The 24,026-nt window shown below is 39.9% G+C and overlaps 1 long non-coding RNA gene across 1 annotated transcript in view; it reads left to right on the top strand.

Moving 5' to 3' along the window:
- The window catches only part of LOC308069788, a 188,923-nt gene extending 165,427 nt beyond the window's left edge, over window positions 1–23,496 (top strand). Inside the window, exon 4 of the long non-coding RNA XR_013930513.1 lies at window positions 21,502–23,496. This is a non-coding gene — a long non-coding RNA (uncharacterized lncRNA). The remainder of the gene's footprint in view (window positions 1–21,501) is intronic.
- Window positions 23,497–24,026: the final 530 nt, after the last annotated feature.

Below are 24,026 nucleotides of genomic sequence, written 5' to 3'. Positions count from 1 at the left end.
TCTTATTCTACCCAAGCTAGGCCAAAACCATACAGGTTTTGCAGGTTCTGTGACAGACTTCAAATCACCCAAATTTGCCTAAGGGTAAAGAAAATTTTGGATAAATCCATTTGGGTCAATATCCAGGTCAACAGCATGAAGAAGCAACTATAGTGATTGAGCTAAATTTCAGTGAGGGTTCAGGCTTGGGTAGATGTGAAACTTCCTGAAACTGGGAGAAATAACGATGAATTCTCAGGTAGAATTGCAATGGCCTGTATGAACATCTGTAACCCAATCTACTACCTACTACTGGTGCTCTGAGCAGAGGTGTGTCTGAGTATATCTGTAGATTAATTAAAACAGAAAGAAAGGTGGAGAAGTAAACTTCAAGTAAGATTATATGAGCTTATTCCATCTAGAAGTTTTCAGAAACTAACAGCACAGATTTTAATAACCTACCTAGTCAGTGATTTGCACTTAGCTTCAAATAAAAATATTATATTTACTTTAGAATTATATGAAATGTTTTCCTCCTCCTCTTTTTAAAGGGAAGCTTCAAAGCTGTCAATCCTAAAATGACAATACTGTGTAGAAAAATTCTCTGTGGCGTGGTTTAACATCAAATGCTATGAAGTGAATAAAATCATCCTGAAAAATAACACTTGCAGCATGAAAGGCCACCTCAGCATCTCTGATTCATGCAAGGTACAGTCAAGATTTATTTGATCTGGGCTTTTCCTATAAGCATAAAAATTCCTAATATCTGCAATAAAAATGATTCCAGCAACATCTTTGGGATACCATCTTCTTGTTGAGAAACCTCCTGGACGTCATTCAGGTTTTATTTTACCAGTGGTACCGTGGCTGGGTACATTGCTACCCATTACTCATATTTCTCAGGATCCAAGGGGAAGGCTGCCTGCCTTGTTATTTACCCCAGAAGACAGGCTGTGTGGAAAGGAAAAACTGGTGCTGTGATGTGCATGTAGTACTCATGATTCATAACCATACATATGTTTACTTTGCGCTCAACACCCCAGCAATCCCTTTCAGTGAACTCCCCCCAAATACGAACGGAAATAAGCTAATGAACTTCAGGGTGTTTTTTTACCATGGACAGTTTACTGTCTTTCTGGTCCTTTCTTTCTTGGAGATTCATTTTCTTTTCAACATATCAGCGGTATCAAAAAAAAAACCCACAATGTTTCCTACTTTTTTACTTTCTTTTCTTTATGTCTTCTTGTATAAAGTGAATTAGGCCTCTGAATATGGAGCCAGCTTTTTGGGTTTGGGTCTTTTTTTTAATAGCAGCCTGGAGGAAGATGTTTGAACACCTGTGGTCTCTTGACAGAGTGTCACAATTTGACTTTATAAAGTCCTGACATTCTTTCCCTGTTCTCTCTCCTCTTTTGGTGGCAGGTTAATATTTGTACCTTTTGATATGCAGACCTCCAAAGGGGCTTCGGGGTTTCATCCCCAGCATTCTCAGGCATGTTTCTGTTGATAAAACCAGACAGTTTTGTTACCACTGAAGTATTTGAAGAAAAATTAACTAATTCTTTCTTCCTCTTTTCCCTTTTTTGGGGGGTTTCAGGCCCCTTAACACTGCTCCAGAAGGAAGAAATTAAAAGGAAAAAAAAAAAAAAAGGAACAAAGTATTGCTCCCTTGGAGCCCTGAATGAAGCAAAGCAGGGAGGAAAGAATACTTATGTGCCTGATAAATATCTGTATTACTGAAAGATAAAATTCTGAGATAGCAAGACAAGGTATGGAGGTCTTGTACAAAGGATGATGGTATATGCTTGTTTTAGTGAAATTAGATTGTTAGGCTGACTTCAGGCTTTGGCTTACCCAAGAATTGATTAATACAATATTTTGCATATAAAGTAGTTCACATGATGAAAAACCAGAAATAGTTCTCTGTGAAAAAGCAACAGCAACTGATTGTCCCCTAGCCAGCCTATGAGAAAAGTTTACTGAGATTAATATTTTTAACATGAATCCAATGATGTGGAAATACGTATGGAAACGCTGTCAGTAGCCTCTAAAGAGACTAGAACCCCATTGGAGCAATGAAGCTTTCCTGGGGATTTTTATTTCTGGGATTTTTTTTGTCAGCTTCTCTTCAACTTACATTTGGGTAACATTGCCCAACCAGAAAAACTGGTTGATAGGAATCTGGGAAGAGGTTTTACAAATGTCATGCCTTGATTTATGCCACGTTGAGCCACTGCCTTGTTTGTCTAAGAAGTAGTACAGTTTTAAGTTTTGCCTTTATTTTGAGACAATGAGGACTAGGGGTGCAGCATAACATGCATGAGATAGCATTGAGACTGGAAACGTGAGATGTGAGAGAGGGAGTGAGGCCATAGCTTGAATCAAATAATGGAAATGGGAGCTACACTAGAACAGAGCAAGAAAAAGGCCAGAAACTGGGAGACTTATAATCCTGGTCATCAGCAGAGTCCTAGAGAACTGGAAATGGTCCATCAGAAGCAAAAGAAGTATAAGAAATAAGAAACCAGCCAGAAAAAGAAAAAAGCTTAGAAAAGAAGAGGTTAGGTTTTCATGGTATCTCCTCCGCAGGATGAGGATTATAGCTAATGGGGCAGAAAAAGCATGGAACGAGCAGTACATTTTGAAGTGGCTCAAAGCCACTGATTTTGCAGAGAGTGAGATTTGTCAGGGTTGTTACAGGGTTAGAATATGGGCCCTGAACCACTTCAAGGCATGCTCAAAGCTCTGCGAATTGTGGGAAACTAACCTACTGCTACAGTTTGCCCAAGAAAAACTTCTGTGTGACAACTCTTCAGGAATTTAGACCAAATTGAACAAAGAAAAGCAAAAGTATCTTTAAAATTTAGTTTGCCATTCTTGAAGCATAACATTGTATTCCAGAAATACTGAAAATTCTCCTTTCAACATTTTTTACAGAACTTATTGGCTCCCAATTGCAATAAGGTATTTTAATTTTGCTTGAAAGCTGGTCTAATTAAGAAAAAAAAACCAAACAACAAAACCAACCAAAAACCTTCAGAAAATTGAATAGTACCAGAATTATTATATATATACCAGAAATATTATATAAATACCAGAAACTGAGCAGTTTCTGTCTTTCTTAATTGACTCCCAACAAACTAAAATAAATAATTAGATTTGATCTTTGACTTATGCACCAAAGTAATAAAAAATATCCATTATTCCCACAGATGTAATTAGTTCTGGATACAGGTACAGATTTTCTGCCCTTTTACATTTTGGTTTCACCATTCACCCACACAGCATCTCTTGATCTGTCAATTTATTTATTTTTTCCTTTGAGTTTTAACTTGAGGAAGATACAGTTACTGTTGAAAAGTCTATTGTAAAGAAAAAGATTGATCTAACACCAGCAGAGGTATTAAACTTCAAGGAAATGAAAGACACCCGTTGATATAAAATAGAGGAAATATTTTCTTTGCCAATAAACTGTAAAGAGTTCTATTTACTGCATCTGGCCAGCAGTGTCCTAACATCAAGGCATACACTTCAATGCTGCATCCAGGCAGCCTTCAATGGTACTTGACAAAAGCTTGGAGCTTTAGACTGTAGTCCAGCAATCAGTATGTCGTTAAAGTGACATCTCCAATACTTGAAGCAATCAGCTGTACAGGTTACATAAATTTTCTTCTAGAAGAGCTAGTAAAACTACCCAGGGCAGTACCTAAGAGTTTTCCCTGCCTGATGTCATAGAATTAGACTGGCTTTCTGCTTTACAGAACATCAGTTTTCTCTTTAGCTGCGGTCTCCCAGCTGAGCCCTAACTGCTGGCTGCAGAGATGCTCTCATTTGCCTTCTGGTCAGTGAATGTGTAAGCAGAACCAGCTCCAGCAGAGAGAACAGGCACCTGTGCACTGGGTCAGGATGTAACTTGCTGTTCCTAGAGGAGAATGAGGATTTGTCAGCATTCAAAAGTCACCTTTATGTAGTGGTGCTTATATGGTAGAAAGATACTCTGCATCCATGTGCACATACTTTCTCCTGTCAGTAGCAATATACCACTGCAGGAGTATTATTTATTGTGGAAGAGCATAGAGATTCCAGTTGTATGCTAGGGTTCTAGCTGTTCATAACAAATAACAATTGGAGATCGGTGCACTTCAGAAAGTTAAATGGTTGCCAAGCTCAACAAATCTGTGAAAAGAAAAGAAGTCAAATGTGTTCTGCAAAATTCCCCCCTCTTCCCCCAAATGAAAACCCTGCCTTTCCTCTTGCTTTTGATGTAAGAATCTGTTGTACACATGTGGCTAAGACCAGGACCAGGGACTTGAGCTCTCTGTTAAATCTGGCTGAAGTAGCTTAATACACTAGCAACCCCTGTGTTGTCCCTTCCCTGCCCTTTGGCAAGAAGTTGCAATCTCTATAGCTGGATTTGTAGAAAGGAGCATATGCAACATCTCAGCTATGACTACAACAGCTTCTGTATAATTGCAAGCATGTCATTGACTGTTCAGGCTAATTAGGCCAGAGAGGTGAGACCACACTGGTAAAAGAGCCCGTGAGTGGGACTGGCTGAGATGTTTGCACACATTTGCTTCTGCTGCTTTTCTTCAGGCTTGCGGGATGTCAGCAAATGAGCAGGGAGGTCAGCAGGATACGGGAACATCTTTAAAGACTTCAGCTAGTTTCACCAGAGCTCGAGAGTCAAGCCCTAGGCTTTATCCTTGTGGGCTTGATCAAATTGCCTATGGTTTCAAGGTCTTTCTTGAAGATATTTTTTCCTGAACTGCTGCTTTTCAAAGAAAAGTGAGAACATTAAAAATTAGAATTGAAAAATACAGTCACACCACAGGAAATTTGCAGGTCGCTTTAAGCCTTTCTCTATGAAACTTCACATAAGGCAAACAGCAAACACAATCAGTAAAAGAGTTGTCTTCCCACTCCACACCCCCAAATAATCCTTTTGACTGACTTTTTTCCTTTTTTTTTTTTTTTCCTTTAATAGAATAAGTCTTCTTCACTCATTTTGCTCGTTTAAAAAGGAATGCTAGTCAAAAACACCAGTGCAGAGTTTTCAGCTCCGTGCAACATTTCTCTACACCCATCATCATCTCAGGGCATGTTTCATCTCCTTGTATCTGCTCTGTTGGATGATCTGATAATGGTAGGACAACAGGAATCTGTGACCAGGGATTTATGGTTTGGGATGAGTGTTTATGTCCAATATTTTAGACTTGGTTCTCCCCTTCAGAGGGAAAAAGTAACCCGAGAAAAGCGACTATTGTTTTCCCTCTAGTTTTCTGTCCTAGGAATGCTTGGGTAGAGCTCATGTATTTGTCACTGCCACCATGTTTCAAAGATGTATCATGCCAGGTAGAATTATAAAGAATTAGAAGGAAAAAAAAAAATAAAAAAAAATATCTGGCTTCTTCCTTTTCAGTAGTTACCCAGCTGTGGGGAGGGGACATCCTGGTAGAGCATCCCCTAATAAACTCAGTGTTGCTTGTCCCAGAGCAGATGTGATTTTTTGGGCAGATCTGAGTGAGTGTGGTGGGGTACAAGCTGCTAGGATGGTGTGGAAATCTGGTTGTGGGCTGTAGGTACAGCTTTTAATTTTCAGAAGATTTATAGAAAAATGGTTGCAACTTTCTGTACTGCCAGTAGCTGCACAAAGCAGCACAGTGGGGAAACTTCTACCCCTAGGATGAACTTTAGATGGCAGGAATAGGTCCTCTCTTGTCTTGGCCAAGAGCAGCAAAACCAGGATCTGAGATGGCAGAGTTGCAGGCTCAAATGTCTGTGCAATTAAAATATTTTGCTGAGATTTCTGTCCTGCTATAATAAAACTGCAGCTTTTGGAACTGTGGACATAACCCTTCCCTTCTACATTCATCATGAAGTGATGAGACAGCTTAGCTTTTTCCTTTCTGATGCCATTTCTCTGATCCAACAAAAAAAAGAAAGGAGTCAGTAGGAATAATCCCTTGGGAGCACAGTATTTAGCTCTCATTTGGCAGGTGATATTTACCCTATTTTAAGAGGCTTAGGCACAGTCACAGCCCAGAGTATCCAGCAGGGTATCTCCAATATCAGCTACCCAGGCTGTCTTCTTGCACAGTCTTTGCCCTTTTAACCATCTTTTTTGTTACACTGGGGACCAGTCCTAGTTTATCCTCTGTGCAAGGCCCAAGGATTTTCAAGGAACGGGTAAGGGAGAAACTGAAAACAAGCCACATCAGTGCAGCAGTATTGAAGGTGCTATCAAAGCATTTATTGGTATGCCAATTGCTCTTCAGCTTTCCGGCTGTATTGCTCTCTTGGCTTTTAAACCTGATCTTGCTTGTTGTATTTAAAAAGACACCATGGACAAACTTTTTAAAGGCAACAGTTCAAAATGCCAGCAGAAAAATAAATGGGGAAGTAGGAGAAACTGAGGGGGTTGTCAATTCTGGGTTGTTTTTTGTTTATTTAATTTGTATTTGGAGTGGAAAGTGTGTGTAATCATGTGGAAAGTAAATAAAGACAGCTCACTTGTAGATGTTAAAGAGAGAAACACCTTATTTTCCTGAAAGAGGTGTCTGTTGAGAGATGATAAGGTAAAGCACATTTTCAAGCCAGACTTCACTCTGGAACCTCTCTGCAGCCTTTTGTAGGGGAGTGAGGGCAGAGCCCCCTCCAGCCCCAGCACTAGCAGTGGGGAGAGAAGACCCTGGCTCTACTTCATCAGGGGAAGCAAATCTGCCAGGATGCACAGAGGCGAGGGGGAGCCTTCTTCCCTTGGTTTTCTTTATTTGCTTCCCTCTGAATCTTCTGCACTTGCTCCTTTTCCCTCCAGCTCAGCTGCTTCTGTGCTTTAACTTGCTGCCAGGTAATGCCCAGCTGGCAGCAGTGTCAGGCAAAAGCCCGAGCAGAAAGTGTCTGAGACCATCTGTAGCAAGGGCTCTTGTGGCTTTTATCTACTCTATAGAAAGGGAAACTAGTATTATTCAATCAGTTATCTGAACTCATGAATGGGTAATGAGTGTAACACTGCAGCTTCTGCTTAGCATTTGTTTCAGAAGTCAGACCAGCTACCATAAATGCACCAAAGGACAGAGTGTTTAACACTGAATCTCTTAAAGCCTTTGCAGAAAGGATAAGAAAAACCTTTCCTCACTATGTTTTTTCTCAACAACATGAAAAAGGAAACTGATTGAAAAAGATGAGTTTAGCAGACAAACAGATGAGGGACTGAGCCCAGGGCAAGAGAAGAAAAAGTTTTCACTGAATGTATTTCTTGGTCTAGGTCTATCCTTTTAAGTAAAGGTGTTGGGTGTTTGAGGCAGCACAGACCTCCTGTGTCATATACGGAAACTGGGATTTGGAGCCAACTGTGATTTGAAAGGCTTGTACATTAGTCCATATGTGAGTCTGTGCTAGTGTGAAATGATGGCTACATAAATGGCAATATTGCCTTTTATGCATGTGTTTGCTATTCCAGCTGCTTGAGTAAACATTGTGTTCCATCAAATTTCAGCCTGGGTATTGACCCTGAACTCAGATTATATTTTGTTTTGCCTTCCTTATCCCTTAGCTTCATACTAACCATGGAACTGGCACCTTGAGACCAGGTTCACTAAGTTGTTTATTGTAGCACATAGTAATTAGGCATCTGACTTGGCAACCTCAAGCCTCTGCAAGGTATCCCCTTTTGATATACGGAGCACGAGAAGTCAGTTTCTCAGAATGATAAAAAGGCAGAGGATATACTGAGCAGGGAATTTCAGCCAGATTTCATCAGTCATCAGCCAGAGCAATAAAGATACTGGAAAGGTTTTACTACCCATCGGGGAAGTTATGGACAGTTTCTCAAAACTGAAAAGATACAAGGGGTAAGACTAGGAATTTAACATCTAATTCAGCCTTGGCCCTTTCCTGGCTTTCAGTAGGTCACTTCCATCCATCCTGGGGAATATTTCCTACCCATGTAATCTGCTCACCTATTCTCAAGTCCACTTTCTGTTTAAATTTCATGTGCTGAGTTCCACAGGTGCATCTGCTTTAAGTATTTTCTTGAATTGTCCAAATATGAAACAATGGAATGAAAATGTCCTGCATCAGTTAAAACATACATTTTCTATTAAATATTTTCAACTTTTCTTGGTATAATATATATTTTTTTCCTGTTGAAACATCACTCTGAGGGAAAAGCTTCATTCAAAAAAAGATATTAAATTTCTTGATCTGGCTTTTAAAATAAAATGCTAAAGAAGCCAACATTTTGAAATGCTGTAATTGTAACAGGTTTTTTTTTTTTTTTTTGGTCAGGCAACTGTTTTAGTAAAAACTTCCAAGTAGTCATAACCTCATTATGAATTCATAATATTAAGATTTTTTTTCTTACAATTTTTTTAAATTACACGAAACATTTTTGGAAAAAGCTGTTGAAATAATAATGGTAATTATATAAGGGAATAATAAATTTAAAATATTCAGTGGACATTTTTATTGCTTGTTGCATTCTGGGTCTTTTTTTGCACTAGTCAGAACTGAATAGAGTGGGAATAAATGTGTGTATAAGATGAAAGTAGGTTTCTGTGCACAGCCAGGACTATAGCTGAGTGGGTGGTACCTGAACTGCGCTAAGCATGTTGTAGATTTCCAAAGGAAACCTTTTAGGTCTGATACAAGCCAAGCTCATAGGATGAATTAATTACAGGGATATTGGAGGGAGTAGTGTTGGGGGGGTGGGGGGAGGGGGGACTTTCTAAGGCAACGTAAACCTTTATCCTGTTTGCCAAAGAGGAAATGAATTGACTGGGTAATTCTGGCGTTCTGGGTCAGTGAAAACGCCACATGTACTCATTTCTCAAATGGTACTTTTGTGCCTGAACTTGAAACACTGCTGAGTTCAGTCAGAGAACTAATGTATGTAAATGTACATATCATGTCCCCCCGGTGAGTCCAGAGCAGGGCTGTTGTGAGTCAAACCCAGGGACCCTTGTGCAGCACAGCATGTGTGCTCAGGCTGTTGTATATCATTCTCTATCAGCACGAGCATGGGGATTAAGTAAGGAACACTGGTGTTGTGGTCTTGCGATTGACATTGACTTGCTATGGGGCCTGTCTAATTAATCTCTTTGGATCTTGTGTTCTTGGGCTCTAAAATGTGGATAATCGTTATTTACCTTAAATAGGAGCTGTGCAGCTTTAACAAGGCAACGTTTGTGAGGCTTTCAACTATAGAAGATGCTCTAAAACTCAGAATAATCATTGAAAAGAGGATTTGAGGTGCTGTTAGTGACATAAAGTACATGATGCATAGCCTTTATAACACTGGGTGATGATCTGTCAGTGCTGCAAAAGAAAAGGTGTTATCATTAGCCAAAGTCTTACATCATCATTAATTTTATATTGGGTCTTATATTGCCTAAACTGGGGAAGGCTTATCTGCAGATGCACCCTCCTTTGAACATCGATAGGAACGAGATGTGTACCCTGTGGTTACCGCAGCCTGGGCAGACTGCTTCTGTGGTGCTGAGCTCTGCTTGGGACAGCTGATGAGGTGCAGCTTGGCAAAGTTACTCCCATGCTTTAAATGAGAGCTGTGTTTAAGTATTTTGCTGGATCTGAGCTTTCAGAATAAGCCTGTTCAACACTATGCCCCACTGCTGATTCACAGCCAGTGATACTGGAGCTTGGCTGGCAGCATCCTTTCACTGCCAAAATGCATGAAGGAGCACCAGCAGGGTCCCAGCTCTGCCTTATGTGTTTCCTTTCTGGCTAATACCAATGTCACACTAACATTAACCAGAGCACAGAAGTGAAATGAGCCCTGAAAATGCTAGCTATACAAACTTTGCTTTACTGATACAATTTTTTCCTTAATTTAAATGGAATTTTTAGTGTAAAGGCTATGTAGACCAAAGGAATTCACCTAGCTGTTCTATCATGGTAGGCAGCCGGCTTGTATCCAGGATATATTTCTTGCTGTTTTGCAGTCAAATAGAAAAGCCAGTATTCTTTATAATGTTTTATGTGTCTGCCTTGGGAAAACCAAAAGGATCCTATACCAACAATGCCTTTACAGCAAGAGCATCTGGCTCTACTGTTTCATGTGAGTTTTAATATGCCAGTGCTGTGCTCGTTGCTACCATTCTTTTCCTTTACTTACTTTCTACCTGGTGTATGAAGAGTACATTCCCTTCTCCCTCCCCCTTAATACAATGCTGAGCTGATATATGATTTGAACATGGCAGCTTTGATTAAAATTGGAAGTACTGCTAGGGCAGGAAAACTGTGATGAATTTTAAATGCTGTTTTTGTGAAGATGTGTCCAATGCACTGCAGGCCATTGGAGACCACTGCAGCTTCTCGCAAAAAGACAAGGAGGAGGAGGATGGAGGGAGGAGGCATCTGCAGCAGAAATTTGTGACAGTGCTTGTGTTGCACAGCATAATTGCCACAGCCAGAATGAAGGATGTGATGTTACACTAGGGACTGATGTGGGAATCACCTCACCTAGTGTTAGAAAAGTGGTCATCTGATTCTGCGCAGGTAGCCCAAATTTCCCATCCGAGACAATTAATTTGACGTACTTCAGTGTCAGCCATAACATGAGATTAATCAGGACCTAGGAAGAATCTTGGTCAATACAGACAAGCAGGACTTGACTAAAGGAGAGCCTGGCCATGCCCTGGACGTGTCAGGTGATTTCCACTCAGGTCCCGCACTGAGGTCACAACAAAGCAGGGGATTGTTGCACCATTTTAGAAACACCATTTAGCTATCACAGGGAGTGACAGTCCTCTGGGCAAGGGACATGGACTTCCACAGAAACCCCCAGGTCAGGAGGGTAACAGCCACATGGGGAATATATGCGGATGTCATGTACAGCACAAGCTGAAAAGAGTTGCTCTCTAGTAAGCCTGCTGTTTTTGGGAGAGTGTGAGGCACTGCCATGCATGCTGGCGGTGTGACAGAGCCACCCTGTCTTGCCACTGGAAGAAGCTCTGTAGCCCACCTTACTGAAGAGGGAGAAGCCAGGGAATGTTGCCTGTCCTGCACGTCCTTTCCTTAAATACACAGAACACGGTTCTTCTCTTCTTCACAGTGCATAGTGCTGTATTTTCCTGTTTAAAACCCTGATCTGAAGCCAACTCAAATAAATAGGAACATTTTAGATAGCAGTATAATTTGAATGAAATCTTTACTGCATTTGCTTCTCAAGTTGCTCCAAAATTCCCTCTGTAATAAATTCTTAAAGCTGGAGTCTGATTTCTTGTTAAAAGTCCATAGGAAAAAAAGGCTTTTTCCTAATCCGAAGTCAAGGAATGAAAATTTCTTTCTAGTTAGGAATTTTGTTCCATTTCCCCCCTTTTTTTAGTATCTTCTTGGATTAAGATACACCCACCAAAATAAGCCTTTTTATTCTTATTGTGCATTTAGAATGTCCATTCTAGGACATTTATTCATAGGATAAATTTATCTAATTTGATCTAAAAGCAACCTCTCTCTCATTATACAGATAGCTACAGAGGCTTCTCCTGCAAGTAAGTGCATAAATACTACAAAAAAATTCTGTTGTCATTCCTGATTAGGAAATACAGCTACAGGCAGCCCAAAAGCTAACAAAATGGCCAGCTTCAAAGAAGGTGAGGCTTTCTGCTTTGTTTTTTCTTTTATTTTTTCCTTCCCTTGATCAAAACCTAGTAAAGAATCAATGGCCTTTCTGCTCTGTGTGTGTGCCACAAGCTTTCTTGCTTCTCCCTTGTAACCATTATAATCTAATAGAATTTTTTCGTGCTTTTGTATGCTGAATATCCAGTATGTGTCATTAAGCACCAAGCAGGGAGAGTTTTAAGCTTGAATAGCAGAGTGCCAAATTCTGGCTTAATTTATACTTCTTGGAATAGTATCTGGCAGAGGATGGACATAATTGTATCCCTCCTCTTCTTGTTTAATCCCTTTTTTCCTTCCCTTTGTTGACCCCTCAGCTCTAACCAGAGCACCAGCCGTCTGGTTAGCAGCTAGAGTGTATCTCCCAGATAGAGACCTGGGTTTGGAAGGACAAAACTGACTGTAAGATTTTTTTTCTTTTCCTGTGCTGCAGACTGATGAATACAACATGGGTTTGAAAATGTGATTCTCTTCCTGCTGATAGACTGCAGGTCTCATCTGGAAACAAAAAGGAATTTATGGGGGTGTGTATTAGTCCTTGCTTTTCATAACTGCCTTGAGGTATCAAGGAACTGTGGGACTATCTATTTTAGGGTTTTGTTTTGCCACCCATCACTCCAGTATCTGTATGTCTACCATATAAAACAGACTAGGAGAACAAAGACCACAGCAGATCTCATGAGTGTTTGATTCATCGTCTTTTATTCTGTTCACAGAAAGTTTGGCCTGGATGAAAAGTATTATCTCTAAGTACCAGGAAAATCTTTCAATCCTGCTGGTCTAATTTGAGATTTTAAAACTATTTGAGAATGAGGAATTAAGAAGCTTCTTTTTAAAATACACATTTAGACATATAGCTATTAATTTATTTAGAAAGGCATCAGGGAAGAAACCTTTCATGAGTTAACAATCAGATTTATTTCCTGAGCATCTTTCACCGCAGTGATAACAGAGTGTTGCGATGTTGAGATCAGCATTCAAACAACAGTCCAAACCACAAGAAACAACAGGCAGATATACATTCTTTCCCAGAACTTTTTGTGATGATTTTGTGTTATTAATGATTTATTGTGTGGTTCTGTGCTCAGAAAATGATTTTTTTCTCACAGTTTTTCATATCAGATGTCCATACTGAATGACTACTGGTTTTTATTTATTTCATAATTTCCAGCCTAGAATTTTTAAAACATGCTTAGGTTCTTTCCTTTTATTGGTTACCACCAACAATAAAGATTATGCAGGACAAATTAGAAAGACAAGTATCAAATTTAACATAGAAGGAAAACAAAATATTTGAACTTTAGAAATTCTCTCATATTTTTTTCTTTAAACGTGCCTACTATCTTCACTTCCAGCAGGTTAGAGCACTCTGGGACTTCCCAAAACACGTTGGGTAAATACAAGGGGAGACATGGAATGAAGAAGATGTTTTAATCAAGTCAGGTTTGCCTACAAACCAGTGGGCTCAGATGGGCTCAACTCAGACTGCTGAAGGACAAAGGAAAGGGTCAGAGAGAGTGATTTTTGTATCACAGGTCCTCTTTGAGCCCAATATTGCATCCCAAAGGAGGACTAGCTCTGCCAGCTGACTTGCTTTGGTTGGATAAGTCAAGTTGGCTGAAACACTCGGGTTTTGTAAACATGTTGAAATTTTCATTGAATTTACTGAGGGGATGATTACATTGGCAGCTTAGTAGCCAGATACAAGGGGCAGTGACATTTATACGGCATTTTTCCAAGCTATTTTGTGTACAAAGCTATATAAGTGGATGTTTTTCTGTTGTTTTGTTTTGTGGGTGGTTTGGGTGGTGTGGGGTTTTTTTGTTGGTTTTTTTTTTGTATAAGTGGTGCCCTAAATTGGGTGTAGCCATTTTGTGTGGCTCTTCTGGCTCTTTCTGTGACTGATTGAAGAGCAATCGTTCTAATTGGAAGCCCAGCTGGAAACGAGAAAATGCCTGTGTGACCTAAGCATCCCATTGGGGAGGACAGCAATGATGCTATTAGGTTTCTGAGAAAAGAAGCTACAAACATGACACTAGAGGAGGAAGGGAGAATGATGTGAGTGCAGATAACCTGTCCAAACTATGAAAAAGATAATGCTTAATAGTAGCAAAGCCTGTACTATGGTTAGGCAGCAAGTGAAGAGAGGACGACAAATCTGCACTAGATGATGATATTTAAAACAAAGTGTTTGAGGGAGAAAGTGGGAAAGGAGGTTTTGAGAGAATAATGGACCAATCCTGAAGTACAGTTTGTTGTTGTTTTTAATTCAGTCTAGTGCTTGTTTTTTTCTTTAATATTGAAAATTTTGCTCATCCTCTCAGCTAATCAAAGTAGTAGCACATCAGGGGTGCAATAAAGACAATTGTGCAAAACTGTTTTTTTCCTGTGGAAGCTGTTTTGTTGAAACTGGGATGTTCTTTCCCATTATTACTAAAAATATTAAGTAAGTAAATGAAATAAATGAATAAACCTGAGGTGTGCAAAAGCCGAAGGCTAGCTGTGTGCAGCACGTGGATCACCTGGTGACCAAGGCCTGTGCTTCTGGGCTATGTTTACTTTGCCTTCAGGAGCAGTCTACAGAGATGTGTTTTTCCAAAGTGGAAGTCAAATCCTCAAAGTCAGAGATGTTCATTGCATGGGAATTGTTGTTTTCTGGCGAGCCATCATTGCTTGCCTATTAGGAGGAACACAGAAATACAATAGCAGGAGAATTATTCTCTTTGGCATCCCACAAATCACTACCATCTGTATTCCAACTTTGTTTCTCTGTATTGCTTGCTGCCTACATATTTTTTTTTTTTTCTTCTGGTGGGGTCACTGCCATTGCTATTGTTTTAATTGTAGCTGATGAGTCGTGGGCTTTTGCAATCATTAGTGGTTCCAATGAGCTCTAGAAACAGAATAACACCATTTCTGCCTTGCTGTTCTTAGTCTCCCGTGAAAGTGAAATCTATACAGAACTTAATTACATTTTATATCTTATGTGTTGTTTTAACTGAGCTAATATTTACAAATGGATTTGATGAATACCATTGCATTTAAAGGAAGGACCCCCTCTGTGTTGTCTTTTCAAGTTACTGAAAAGAAATCAGAAAGAATGAGTTCTATAGGAAACTTCAATTACTAGTGGATTTCATTGACCTGCTTGGCTGTTGGCATCTGCCTTCCAGTCTTTTTCAAATTATTCCTCTGTAATTTGGATGTTTAGGGATGCATTAGTATGTGGCCATAATACTTACAAATTATAATGATTAAAATTTAGGGGTTTCTGCTATAAAGTGTTTTTCTCATTCCAGCCAAAGGCAAAATACAACCTCAAATTTCTGTTCTCTTCTTTGTACTAAGGGGGTGAGATTTACAGATGAGTGTAGGAGGAAGGAAGCAGCTGATGACAAGCTTAAGGAGGAAAGGAGATGTTTTGTGGACTCTTTTTGAAAGCCCTGACTCACATCCTTCTGTTAGAGGTCAGTCTGGTTTCTTGTTTCTGGCCACAGCCTGAAGCAGCTCTTGAGCAGTGAAGGTTGTAGGTTTGGTTTCAGTTGTACTGCATGATTTCACTTCTCTGGCTGAGCCTTGTCTGTTAGTTTTATGTTTCTCCTTTGAATTCCTAAACCCTTAAGCACAGTAAATGAAGTGACTGTGGGCATTTAACTAACAAATACTACCAAGTTCATTTGACGTCTTCTGCTTCTATTTAAGCTGCTTAAATAGAAAGACAGATGTGTGTTGGTAAAAGCTAACTGTGCATTTTCATAACTGAATACATCTGTCAAACAAAGCAATCCTTGAGGTGCTCTCTGAACCATCTCTGAGCGGTCTTCTGACCCTCTCATCTTCTGTCAGACTTCTAATTTGATAAATTGAGTTTTTCACTTTTCTCCAATCTAAATCTTCAGAATATCTGGAGGTATTACCTATCTTACAGCATCTTTATACTGGAGAGGGGGACCATCAGAAGTTAGGCAAACTACATGATGACAACTGTCCCATTCCTCTCCTAAATGGGATAGAAAGAATAGTGAGTTACGGAAAGTCTAATAGGCAGTTGGGGTATGTAAGTCCTTATCCTTCCTCTAGTCCTAGATTTTTCATATATAAGCCCAAAAGAGGAGGAAGGGTAGATGCTCTGAATTATTTCTTATCCTTCTGCTGTCAAATGTGAAGAGGTTGTTTTAGTCTAGGCAGCCAGCATTGTTGTGACTTCATATTTGGTAATAAAACTTCTGACTGTTGTAGCCCATCTGCAATGAATTCTTCAGTAAATGGAGAAACCACAACACATCAAGCATCACTTGCTTGCCCTGGCATTTCCTACTGCAGAGCCCTATGTTCACATGCTGCAGAAATCAAAGTTTGCTGTGTGTAATACTGAAGAGGCCTGCTTGCAAATATCGGACTATGACTTGCAATTTTAACTCTACCACTTGCCTGCTATTGCAAGTTTAATAGTAACAGTTAAGTAAAAGTTTATGTGCTGTACTTTTTAGGAAATTTAATCATCAAGCTCATTTTTAATTTGGCTGTCCTCTCTTGTCCCAGTTTCAGCTTCATACCTTTGTTGCTTTTTTGCTTTTCTTTGTCACATTTGTAGGCAGCTGAAGTAGATATTTTACTCTAAAAATCCAGTCTCTTACATCTTGTATTAGGGTAAATCAGGAAGGGAAAAAACTCCCAACCCAACCTGAAAACAATTCTTGCTTGATAAATGAATTCATATGTTTTCCAGGAGAAGAGAAAGGAAACCAAACCACATTTAATTTAACAATTTTTCCATCTTAATGTTTCAGCGGAGATTGATGCTGTTTATGTAACAAGGGAATTTGCCTACCTTTGTTCCAGCACAGCTGCTTTTAGCTAGCCAGATGTGACCCAAGAGATGCCCTAAGAACATTTTTGTTTAATTGGGCAATGTATCCATTTTGGGGCATGTAAGGTGTGACTGACAAACATCTGCCATGAACAGGACTGTCTCTGCATTAGAAACATGCAAATAGATTTGCCCTGCTTCAACAGCTACTGGCATCTTCTGGAAACTTCGAACATATTAGTGAATATTTAGCATTGTTTCTGCCTTGCATATTCAGTTTCCTCTTATTTTCTTCTCCCACCATCCTTTTTAGCAGTCATTTACAGGAAAGTTGAGATACTTCAGGAGTTTTTCCTGTTGGTTTTCCTTTTGCTGTTATTGGTGTTTTTTTTTTTTTTCTTTTTTCTTTTTTTTTTTTTTTTAATATAACTCATCTTTACTACTCAGCTAAAATTGACGATACCTTGGCTGCAACATCTACTGCAATGTATGAATTTTTCCAAGAGTTCACTATTCTTCTTTTTAAACAAAGGTATACTGATGTCTGTGGTGAGAGCTATAGGTAAGGTAACCTAAGAGTTTCCATTATAAAGGTGATTTTTTTACCATTTTCTTCAGCCACCCTGGGGTGCTGGCTTCTAATGATATTGCAGTGTTTCCTTTTGATTTCCATGGGACTAGGTGTAGCTCTTTGATGAGGAAGGAGTGGAGATGATGGAATGTAGATTTGTGTGTGCTGTTAAGGAAATAGTTCCACATGAGCCGGTGTTTCAATTTTTTCAGTTTATTTTATTTGTATTATTAATTTGTTTCCTGCTTTTAAGGGAAATGGGGAAAAGGAAGCTCTCAGAAAACATCAACAGTCATAAAGAAACCCCATGGCAGTCAAAAAGCCAGAATTTCCCCAGCTTTTCCAGCTATTTTTTTGTTTGTTTCTCTTTGTTAAAGAGGAAGCACTACAATACTATCCTCAGTAAGGAAATACCAGCATTTTTTCTGAAGGTGCATGCCTGACAGTGTCCCACTCAAATGGGGATGGTGACCATGATTGCAGGGGCACAGGTAAGCAGGCAGGGATGATCCCTTGGCCTGGCCAGCATCCATGTCAGTTGTGAGTCATGGGAATTGCATGCAGAAGGCTGGAAGAGTGAAGGGGCAGCTGCAGAGTGGGGCTGAATGTACTGAAAAATGATGGTAAAAGTCTACTGAACAGCTCCTTGCTTCATTGTGAGCCACTAAATCAGTCTGGGAATCCCATGGAACAATGAATAACATGCAATCATATTAAAGCCTAAATTGTAATGGACCTTCCTAATGGCAGTGTTAACTTTGTGCAAACTTAGCTCTCATGTTTTTCAGGTTGCACTTAACTGGACACTTATTTACGAAAGGTTTAAACTCCACAGATTTTGCTCCTAAAGTTGTTCTCACACTATGGGAAATAGAGATAAGCGTTTCCAGGGACTTGAGAAATACTCCCCACAACTTGCAGAGACTGCACTTTGCCCAGCTGCTTCTGGTCTGCCATTTAGCAGGCCCTGATACTGCTACCCATTCTGCTTCTAGTTTCAAGGCTGTGACGCTAAACTGATGAATGAATTTTGAAAATCAGAACTGAATGAGTTAAATTAAATTTGGCTTGGACATAGGAATTTTTTTGTTTTGTTTTGCAGAATAATTTGGAATAGTTACTAATGATGAGGTCAACATGATGCAGAGCAATTAGAGCAATGGTATACCTTACTGAAATAAAGCATTTTAAACCAACAAGATACTATAATATTATGTTTTCTTTTTTTTATTATTTGATAATTTGATTTTAAATCAAAGAAATTGATTTTAAATCAAAGAAATCCAGCATTCAGAGTACAGTTTTCTGTAGGTCAAGTTATGTTTAGTGTATTGTCTATGTTTGCTTAAATCCCTATCTTGTTGCACTACAGTTTACAGCAAGCTGGAGCTTTCTGAATTAAAATTTCAGGACTGCAGAGAAAGAGAGGCAAAGTCAGCAATTGCTACTGTATCAACACAATGGCTACAAAAAAAAGTTTTATTAATCCCCACCTAAGTAGCTACATAAAATATTTTGGTTTTATAACTGATACCTGTAGAAAAGGATATCTTTCTAAATGTTGCCTCAAAGAGATGGGTATAGTTCAATTCTAAAATGTTTTCCTTCTGCAGTGCTTATAAAACAGCAGTAACATAAACCCCAGAGTAACTGGCCATAAAGCAGCAAGGTGGTTTATGAGATACATGCTCTCATGTAAATAGATAACCCCTAGATCCTGAATGGAATTGCCTTTCCCACCAAAAAAAATGTGAGTTCACTTGATTTTCTTCCAGATATCTCCTCGTGATGGTAGAAAGCAGCCTGTGGCTGGCTTCCACACTGTCCTAACGCTGGGCTAAATGGAAACTGTTTCACTCTTTTTTTGCTGTCACTTGCTGGACATTTTGTGGTATAAATCAAATATTCCTGATTCATATGTAAAACTTGGAAGGAATGAAATTAGGTCTGTCTTTCCTGGGGAAATGTAGGAAGCAAAAACTGTTTCCTACATGAAATATTTGGCAAGTAACAAAGCAGTTATGACCATCTGGAATTAATTTGTGTTGTGGTAGAGAACCCATCCTTGTCAGGCATTTAGAAAGTTTGCCACAGCCATGGTAAGAAGTATATATATCCAATTTGTGCTCACACATATGAGGTCTTCAGGGAAGAAAGTACTGCATTGTGACTGAAGCAGCTCTGGCACAGAAGCCTCCTTTCAGCATGAATTCATGTTGTCAGAGCTGAACTACAGTTCCGTTGGTTGAGAAGCTCATAATACATTAAAATAAGAGCTGGGAAATGTTGAGGGAAGTCATGGCTATTTCTGACTCAAGGGCAAAAAGACAATTACATGTATACTTGTTTGAAACTCTGGAAAGTGCTGATATGTTAAAATGTTGTTATATACTAATAACCACAGAAGCAGAGAATGATCAGGTTTGGAAGGGAGCTATGGAGATCACCTGGCCCAATCCCCTTGTTAAAGCAGGTTCTCCTAGAGCAGGTTGCACAGAATCACATCCAGGTGGGTTTGGTGTATCTCCAGAGAAGGAGACTCCACAACCTCTCTGGGCAGCCTGTGCCAGTGCTCTGTCACCCTCAGAGTAAAGGAGTTCTCTCTCATGTTCAGAAGGAACTGCCTCTGTTGCCCATTGCCCCTTGTCCTGTCGCTGGAAAGAGCCTGGCCCTGTCCTCCTGACACTCACCCTTAAGATATTGGTAGACATTGAGAAGATCCCCTCTCAGTCTTCTCTTCTCCAGGCTAGACAGGCCCAGCTCTCTCAGCGTTACCTTAGAAGGGAGATGTTCCAGTCCCTTGATCTTTGTAACCCTCTGCTGGACTCCTCCAGTAGCTCCCTGACTCTCTTGAACTGGGGAGCCCAGAACTGGGCACAGCACTCCAGACGCAGCCTCACCAGGGCAGAGCAGAGGGGGGAAGATCACCTCCCTCTGCCTGCTGGCCACACTCCTCCTAGTGCACCTCCATTAGTGCATGGATCCCGTTGGCCTTCATGGCCACCAGGGCACGCCGCTGGCTCGTGGGCAACTGGCTGTCCACCAGAACTCCCAGGTCCTTCTCTGCAGAGCTGCCTTCCAGCAGGTCAACCCCTGGCCCGTACTGGTGCGTGGTGTTATTCCTCCCCAGGTGCAGGACCCCACGCATGTCTTCGCTGACTTTCATGAGGTTCCTCTCCACCCAACTCCCCAGCTTGCCCAGGTCTCGCTGGATGGCAGCGCGGCTTTCTGGTGCATCAGCCACCCCTCCCAGCTTTGTGTCATGAGCAAACTGGCTGAGGGTACACTCTGCCCCGTCATCCAGGTCATTGATGAAGAAATTAAACAGGACTGGACCCAGTACTGACCCCTGGGGAGCACTGCTAGCTACGGGCCTCCAGCCAGACTGTGTGCCGTTGGTCACAACCCTCTGAGCTCTGCCATTCAGCCAGTTCTCAGTCCACCTCACCGTCCACTCATCTAACCCACGCTACCTGAGCTTACCTATGAGGATGTTACGGGAGACAGCGTCAAAAGCCTTGCTGAGGTCAAGGTAGACAACATCCGCTACCTTTCCCCTCACCTACCCAGCCAGTCATTCCATCATAGAAGGCTACTAGGTTGGTCAGCCATGATTATCCGTTGGTAAATCTATTCTGACTATTCCTGGTAACCTTCTTGTCCTCCACATTCCATCACCAAAGATTCGCTCATTTTTTTATAAAGTATAGATCTTGGTAATACCTGCATTGTATTTTAAAAAGCAATTCAGTTGGTATATCAAATTTATTGTTTTCAATATTAGAATGTCTTTTGGAATGCCATTCTAGGACCAAAACAGACACTCTACTATGTAAATGAGTTTCAGTCAGTTTGCTTGGATGTATACAAGATGAAGTTGAAATATCTCAAACCTTTCACAGATGCTTCTAGTTAGACTGGAAAAAGACAATTTTTTTCAGCCCTGAATACAGTATTATTTTATCAAATAAACCAGGAAGCCCTCCCATATTTTTACTAAATAATTAAATCACTGACGGTTTTCAAACTGGTAACAAAAATTTCTACAGTTCTGTGTGTTTGTCCATCAAATTCAGTCAAAACTCAGTTTATGTTTGGAAAATAATTCAGATGACAAATTTTGTATTTGTCATATATGCTGTCAAAATAACAGATCTGTCACCTTTGGAACATTTCTTTGAAACCCTTATTTCAAGAGGCTCTTGCTTTCTTTTCCACTGATCTGTACATTTCTGTAAATAACTTGAATTAGGAACAAAATCCGTAATTCTGCGAAAACTGTTTCAGTTTGGTATGTAAAACACTATACACTCATACAAAAGGGGATCCTTACTCCATCCTCTTTACTTTGAGATTGTATCAAACAGCAATTTCCAGTCACATGAAGAAAGAGGGGTGTCATCTGCATCAGCTAACCATAAACAGACCTGGAAAAGTGAGAGAATAAATAAAGAAACACTGATTTGGGAAAGCTGACTTCTTTTCTATTTTTCTTTTCTAGTTCTGTCTGTGTCCCTCAATGAAGGAACTGTCAGCACCATATACGTATCCAGAAATCTCAAAATCAGTGAAAGGTAAAGTTTATGATTCCCACCCCACCCCCCGTCTACTGCTTATCTCTAAATATAGTAGTAACAGGCACAGACAAACCATTTCAGCTGTAGTCTCTGCAGGTTTTTCAGAACAAATATTTACCATTCCAGCTTTTCTTTCAACTTTAATGTGAATATAGAAATTTCACCAAGACTTTGAAAAATTGTGGGGAATTTCCTTAGCAGTTTTTGTTTAAGCTCTTAGCAGTACATAATTTTTGAAATTGTGTTTTATAGCTCTCCTCAATCCACAGAGACACTGATTTCCTAGCTAATGGTCATCATTTTTTTTTGTGCACAATTGATTTGATCATGATTTGAACTGTAAATCATCAAGCTCTCCACTTCTGTTACACAGGCTGTGTGCCTCTTGGATTTTGGTCTGTGTGTCTGTCTTACATTACTCATGCTTTCGTGTAGACATGTAACAGCTTCTATTTCTGAGACAAGGCAGAAAAAAATACAATACTTGCATGTATATAACAGTGGAATAAAAGCAGGAAGGAAAGGAAATTAAGTAATCTCTTTCAAAAGCACAAGAGAAAAAAGTTCCACAGAGCAGTTTGTCGCTTTCAGGTGTTCTTACCAAATTTTCTTGAGTTTAAAAGATAAGTCAAAAAGAAAATCCAGCCGCCTTAAGCACTTTCACGACTTCAAGGAGTGTTGAAGTGTGATATAGTGCAGGCACAATTAACATCAGCCCTAGCAGTGGCTGTAAAATATGTGTTTAAAACGAGTCACAGAAATAATGTAACACGTAGTTTTATTATTACTGCCTAAAATACACTTTATTACAAAAAAAAAAAAAAAAAAAAGTAGGCCTAATTTATTCTAATTAAAAGTCAACTGGTTTAGAGAGAAGGAACATGTAAAATAGCAACATAGCTCAGCTCTTTTTTAAATCATGTATCACTTTTATTGTCACCTGAATCCCATGTTTAACCTAGTTAGTACAGCAATCAGGATAGGTGATGCAAGAGGTGTTTTCTATGTCAGTTGGGTCTGAACACCCAACACCTTCCAGCTTTTTTGCAATATACAAGAATAGGAAAATTTAGTAACTGAAAAAAAAAAAAAAAAAAAAAGCAGAAATAAAAGATAGGATGGTAGACCACAAGGGAAAATGAAGCAAACTAGTAAGAACAGCAGTAACAAAAGAGATTCAGCTAGTGAAAGTGTGGTACCAAATATTGAAAAGAAAATAAATGTGACTAACGAGTGAGCACTGTGATGCTGTTCTTGTTAATGAAAGTAGCGTGGGCAAAAGTGGAGTAAAGGGAGCTTCTGAGGCAGAACTTGAAGGTGACTATCTTCCTGATGACAAAAGCATGGTGGAATAAAAGTTTTAATTGGGACATCAATATTGAAGGACCTCTGTAAATCAGGAGAAGAAGAAATTGATGTTCAAAAAAACGCTTTAGGCTTATAATGGGATGGAAGCAAGATGGCATAGCCATAGTGAAATAGACACTTCAGGAATCAAACTGCTTAGGGAGAGGATGGTAAAGCAGTTTTTACATACAAGCTACACCAAAATTGTTGTGAAACATGCAAGTTAATTAAGCAAAATTAAACAGAAAGATACAAATAAATCTGTAACTAAGTATGATGAAATCGGAAATCTTGCACTAGAGAAATGAGAAAAATCCCTTGAACGATTGCTGCTGAACTTGAGGTGCCCTGCTCTCTCCCACTCAAGGGACCATGTAAACAAGGATGGCTGGGAGCAGGGAGAGCCTCTATGGGAGAGAGGGGCAGCAGTGACCTGGCAGCACAGAGGCACGAGGAAAATATTTTACAAGAGGAAAATATTTCAGGGGCCATAGTAACAGCTGGCTGTGAAGAGAGAACTGAGGAGAAAACAGGCTGACAGACAGTGTGTGTGGGGGGCTGGGGGGGGGGGGGGGGAGATGAGCTGGGAAGGCAGCATGGAAATGGCAGGGAAACTTTCAAGAAACTGAGTGGAGAACTGCATGTTGCAGAAACATCTCTGTGCGGTGGTGGGTGTGCCTGGACACAGCCAAGTGCCTGCCTTAGTCATAGGTTAAGAACAACAAATTAAGAGGATTAAAAAGGATGTTGGCGGACTCTTTGGGATTTCTCTGTTATTACAGGGCTAAGTAGCTGGGGCTCGGGGACATCACTGCTGGGAAACAGAGGAATGATTAAAAGACCTAGGGAAGACCCTGTTGTATTACAGCTCTTGAGTTCAAAAAGGCTTTGAAAAAATGAAATGCATTTAAATACTAGCACTGTCCTCAAGTTACAGGTAGAAAAGCCATCTGGAGTTTATTTTAGGAACAACAGAAAAAGCCTTCAAGGCAAAGGGCTGCGTGTTCAAAAGGGTTATGAAATCACTGAAATAGAAATCAGGAGTTGAGTTAATATAACGCAGAGGAACCTGACCAGGAAATTAACTGCATCACAGAAAGTC

The sequence above is a fragment of the Falco punctatus genome (assembly GCF_963210335.1).
Source record: "Falco punctatus genome assembly, chromosome: 9".
Lineage (NCBI taxonomy): Eukaryota > Metazoa > Chordata > Aves > Falconiformes > Falconidae > Falco > Falco punctatus.
Note: the sequence above shows the minus strand (reverse complement) of the source record. Positions and strands in the feature narration are given on the sequence as shown.